This window comes from Chamaea fasciata, unplaced genomic scaffold, assembly GCF_029207755.1.
Source record: "Chamaea fasciata isolate MVZ Bird 193981 ecotype frontalis unplaced genomic scaffold, bChaFas1.0.hap1 SCAF_17, whole genome shotgun sequence".
NCBI lineage: Eukaryota > Metazoa > Chordata > Aves > Passeriformes > Sylviidae > Chamaea > Chamaea fasciata.
Window position 1 is genome coordinate 14,697,800 of NW_027094102.1, and position 6,000 is coordinate 14,703,799.

Below are 6,000 nucleotides of genomic sequence, written 5' to 3' on the forward strand. Positions count from 1 at the left end.
GAGAACCTGTTCCATCCATCAGGTGATGGGAGAGGAGCTGGGAGTGGGTTGTGGAGCTGGGCTGGGCAGCTCCAGTTTCTCCCACACAGATCAACTTCTCTGTGCTCCCAGGACATGGGGAAGGGGCAACCAGGCTGGGCTGGAGCTGGTGGCACAGGCACAGCAGCCTGAGTTGTCTCCTGGGAGCACTGGGAATGCTGGAAGGAGACAGCTCTCCAAAAACTGAGTGCTGGTCAGAGAAACCCTTCTCGTTGTCAGAGACAGGAAATGCCCTGCACTAAGGCCAATTAAATTTTACAGGCGTCTAAAATTTTAATTTGAGCATAATCTCCTTCGCCAGAGCCACAAGTCCCTGATAAATATTTTATTTTCCTCCAAGTAAAGAGGCTTCGGGATAATTAAAGCAAACAATGAGTCCTCTCTCCTGTGGGCAGGGCGAGGATGTGGCTTGCTCCTGGTGGTCCAAGGCAGGATGCTCCCTGCACTCCGTGCGCTGTCTGGAGCTGCCTGGGAACACAGCTCCCAGGGAAATGGGAGAGTTTTGCTGCTTGCAGCAGCATTAGAAACAGAATGAGTGGAAGGCAGGTAAGGAGGTCACGGCCTTCACTTCTGAGGATCCATTTTTCCGTCAAGGGAAGAAGTAGCTGCTTTCTGGGCCACATCCTGCATCCTTCCTTGGTGCTGTTCACTTTTCTCCCAGTGGAATATTTTAAAAAAGATTCTTTTCCAAGCTCATTGCTGGTGGGAAATGCCACAGCAATTGGAGATGCCATAGGTGGCACTTCAGACAAGGAAAGCTCTCCCCACCTGGCTAAGGCTGGGAAGGGTTTTCTGTGCACTCACAGCTGGGGTTCCTTGCCAGATAACTGAGCAGCAATAGCTGCAGGAAGATGGATGTGGGAGAAGCAGGTGTTCCAAAGGATTCGTGTTCCTGGCCTTGGCAGAGCTGGGCTCAGTGAAATGGTTTTGTCACAAACTTGAGTGGCTGCACTGAGCAGAAAAATGGGACTGGCAGGAAACATTGTCAGGAGCCAGGCTGGGAGAGCTGGGAGTGTTCACCTGGAGAAAAGAAGGATCCAGGGAAGCCCCAGAGCCCCTCCCAGTGCCTAAAGGGGCTCCAAGAGAACTGTAGAGGGACTGGGGACAAGGACCTGGAGGGATAGGACACAGGGAATGGCTTCACACTGCCAGAGGGCAGGGAGAGATGGGATTTTGGGAGGGAATTGTTCCCCAGGAGGGTGGACAGGCCCTGGCACAGGGTGCCCAGAGCAGCTGTGGCTGCCCCTGGATCCCTGAAAAAAAAAATAAATGCCAGGTTGGATGGGGCTTGGAGCAACTTGGTCAGGTGGAGGGTGTCCCTGCCCCTGGCAGGGGTGGGACTGGATGAGCTTTAAGGTGCCTTCCATGTATCATTCCATAATTCTGTGGTTCTATGAAAATCTTCCACTCACCCAGATGTCTGGCTGTGCCAGAGGAGGTCAGAGCAGGATGGCAGGGATGGATGGATGATGGATGGATGGATGGATGGATGGATGGATGGATGGAGGGATGATGGATGGATGGATGGATGGATGGATGGATGGATGGATGGATGGATGGATGGGTGGATGGATGGATGGATGGAGGGATGGATGGATGGATGGATGGATGGATGGATGGATGGATGGATGGATGGAGGGATGATGGATGGATGGATGGAGGGATGGATGGATGGGTGGGTGTCAGGGATGGCCGGGTGGCCCCACTCCCCCCTCCCCCTGCATCAGCCAAACTCAGGACATGGAGTACAGGCCAGGCCCCTGCAGAACCTGCAGGCAAATCAAGCAACCAGCCCCCAGCTTCCTCCAGACCTTCCTTTCTTCCCACCTGCCCCCCTCAGCACCCATCCAGTGACATCCCCAGAGCTGTCACAGCTCCCAGTCCCTGTGGAGGGGCTGGTCATGGGGACAGAGCCCTGGGACTGTCCCCCAGGGCAGGGTTGAGGGTGGCACACCCCGGTCTGTGGCATTGAAGAGCCAGCTCTGTGCACTGTGATGGGGCTTTCTCTTTCAACATTTTTTTTTCTTGGCTCTCTAGGATCCTGCTTGTAAAAACTGCCATAAAGAAGTTAAAACGCAATGTGCTGGCTCAGAGGAGTCGTTCAATATCCTTATTAAACATCCGCAGTGCTGGAGCTGGAACAGCTCCTGGCGCTCTGAGGACACCTTTCATCTCACGAGTTTGAGGCACTTTACAAGCGCTAATGAATTAAACTTCATAACAGCCCTGCGTGCAGAGCCCCACACACCAATTATTCATCTGGGGGCACAATGCGGGCATTAAATAAAAATAATAAGCTGGTTAATTCTGCCTCTGCTCCGGCCTGGGGATTGTCTCCAAGCTGATTTCAGTTCTTTCCCATTCATCCAGTGCTAACGGTCCCCGGCTGTCCTGTGCAGGGGAGGTGAGCAGGAGCTGGCAGCAGGTTTGTCCCTCAGGGGCTGAGCAGGGGCATCATCTGCGCTCAGCTCTGCTCCAGCAAAGCACCAAACATCAGCTCCTCACCCTGGCCCAGGAGGGCTCTCAGCTGGTGAATCATTTCATATGAGCCCTGGGGGTGTCCTGTGCAGGGCCAGGAGTTGGACTTGATGACCTTTGTGGGTCCCTTCCAGCTCAGGAGTTTCTGTGATTCTTCCCTCTTGCATTGGAGCAGATTCTCTGGGGCAGTGCTGAGAGGGGCAGAGGGAGTTGGTTTGGTTTGGTTTGGTTTGGTTTGGTTTGGTTTGGTTTGGTTTGGTTTGGTTTGGTTTGGCAGCTGGTGGGACAGACAGAAGGTCCTTGTCCCAACCCCTGAGCTCCAGGAGGGTGCTGGTGGCTCTGGGAGGAGGGAGCTGAAGGCTGAATGCAGTGAGGGCATGACTGGGCCACTCTTACAAAAAAAATCTCACAGAATCATGGAATCATTAGGACTGGAAAAGCCTAAGATCATCGAGTCCAACCATCACCCAGCACTGCCAAGCCCAACTCTGACCCATATCCCCGAGTGCTACATCCACACATCTGATAAATCCCCCCAGGGATGGTGACTCCATCACTGCCCTGGGCAGCCCATTCCAATGCCTGGCCCCTTTTCCCTGAGGAATCTCCACAGCTTCTACAAAGAATCAATGAACTGTCTTGATGTAGTTGTCACTGGTGCAGCTGAGGGTGACAGTAATAACTGGAAAGCTGCCCCAGCAATGCTGCACTGAGGTGTCCCCTGCCCTGTGTCCATGTCCAGCCAGTGCAGAGAAACTGGGAGAACCAGGGAGTGATGGCAGCAGGCACTGATGGCACCAAGGCCACAGGGCACCAAGGCCACGGCACGTCAGAGCCAGCCTCAAGGGCTGTGCTACCCTGAGAGATGGGGAAGTACAAATGGTTGGTGCCTGTCCAGCCCCTGCTCTTGGCACACATCAGGATGTGCTGGAAGCTCGGATGGATGAGCCACGGCTGGGAGGTTGCTGGGACATCTGTCCTTCCTGGCTGGCACGGGTTGATGGGGAGTGTGCATATCAGGGATATCTGCCTGGGCAACCAGGGGCTGGTGGGTCTGCTCTGGGGACAGCAGAGCAGCATGGGTCACAGGCCAGAGCCACCAGTGAAGGGATGAAAGCACAGCAGAGCTCTGACAGCCTGGGCCAGGCTCAGGCTGTGCCCTCAGGAGCAGTGCTGGACACCTGAGAGATGTCCCTGCCCATGGCAGGGTGTTGGAATGAGATGAGGCTTAATGTCCCTTCCAGCCCAAACCATCCTGGGATTCTGTGACACACAGATGTGCTCTGTGGTGGCCTCATGGTGTCCATGGAGATGGAGGTGTCCCTGCTGCATCCCCTGTGGCAGCACCTCCATGGGATCAGGGTGTGACCCAGAAGCAGCAATGGCAGCTGTGGGGACACGTTTGCCCTGTCCCAGGAGGATGGCCAGCCCAGCCTGGCAGCGGGGTGGCAGGGCCAGCCCTCTGCAGCCACAGGATGCCTCCTCACAGCCAGACACACCCTGGGCTCCCACTGTCAGAGCCCAGGGGTGATTCCTGGGACACTGGGAGTGGTCCTTCCCATCCCTTCCTGAGCATCCCCCCTTTTTCCTGATTTCCATGGTGAGTTTTTGGGCAGTAATTACAAGGAGGAGGATGCTGAAGTCAGTGCTGTGCTCATTTGTGCCAAGGACGCCGTCCTCACATGGGCCATAACTGTAGCAATGAACAGCCAATAAAATAAATCTCCAGTTGGAGCCTGAGTCTGGGGACTTGGAAGGGAGACAATTAGAGGCAGAAGATCCCAGGAGCTGTCTGTTTTGCAGGGATGTGGGATACAGAAATGCTTTGCCTTATATCTGCCACCTCCCTGTGACCTGCAGGATTCAAGTGTCGGATTCCTGAGCAGTGTCGGGAAGGAGGGTGTGGATTGCCAGGGGTCCCCATTGCCAAGCCAGCCAGGAAGCACATCCCAGAGGGATGCTGAGCTCCACCCCAGAGGCAGGAGGCAGGAGCAGCAGCCCTGAGACACCAAGAGCCAGCAGCTCCCTTGCGATGGAGCAGCTGTGTGTTCCTGGGCTGCACGTGGAGCACGGTGTGACATCGCTGTCACTGGGCTGTGCTGGCCCACAGCAGTGCACGCTGGGGCTGGCGCTGGACTCCTCTGCTCTGCCCCAAAGGATTTAAGGAATGCTGGGGAGCAGAGCCCCCAAATTACATCTTGATTTTGCCAGGTCACTTCCGTGTCACTGTCCAGAAACCAAAATGATTTCTGTGCCATTCTGAGCATAAAAAAGTGTTTGGGAGCCAGGAGCAGAGTGGGAGCAGAGGGTGAGTGAGTGTGTGTGGAAATAGCGTGAGATTAATTACAGGAGCAACAACTACGAGTGTTGATAAATCCCTCCCGTCAGGAGCGTGCCCGTGGTCCTGTAACTATCTGCCATTCTCAAGCTGGGATGAATGAAGCAGCTAATTGTTCGCTGTGCTGAGAGCAATCCTCAGGGAGCAGCACATGCCATGGAATGAGTCAGCTCCGTGCTGGCAGGGCTGTTATCAAATATTAGAATATTTAGCTGGGCGATCTCTACCCAGGCTCGGTGGCGACGGAGAAGGCTGTTGTTTTCGTCAGCGAAGAAAGAAAGAAAGAAAGAAAGAAAGACATCAGATAGTGTTTGTTTCCTGATGAGTGGAGATCTGGCAAAAAGCGGGATCGTTTCACTGTTAGTGCACTTGTGAAATGAGTCATGTGTGCTTCAGCACCGCTTCCAGAAACTTAATTGAAAGTGCTGGTGTCTGTTGTTGTACGGGGAGAACCATATGCTAGTGAAAGACAGGGCTTGTTTTTTATAGTCCAGAACGATTAGAACTGCATCAAAATCCCAACTGTTGTGGCAAGGTGTAGGGAGAGCAGGGATAAATCCAAGAGGTGCTGCTGGAAGTGTGTCAAAAGTCTGAACATACCACCACCAGAGAGACTGTTTGTGAGAGCCCGGCTCTGCTGGTGGTGGGGATGGGCAGTGCCAAGTGCTCTGTTCAGGGTGGTGGGACACTGCCCCAGGCTGCCCAGAGAAGCTGAGGCTGCCCCATCCCTGGAGCTGTCCAAGGCCAGGTTGGATGGGGTTTGGAGCAACCTGGAATAGTGGGAGGTGTCCCTGCCCATGGCATGGGGTGGGACTGGATGAGCTTTAGAGTCACTTCCAACCGCAGCCATTCCATGGGCATTCAGGGCAGCCCCTCCAGCGGAGAATGGGATGTGGGACACCACCCTGTTTGCCAGGTGCTAGTGCTGCCAGCAGCCCAGGTGCTGGCCCATCTTTCACTGGCCTGGTTAATCATCCCATGCCATCCCATTCATCCTTTTTTATTACTGTTTGCAAAGCTCTTTTGGCTGGAGAACGGAGCCAGTGAAAAACAGGGAAACAAACAGCCCTGGTGACGCCAGGCTCCGGCAGCGCCAGACCCGCCACGGCTCCGCAGAGCGCGGCGCTGGGAACACGGCTCCCCAG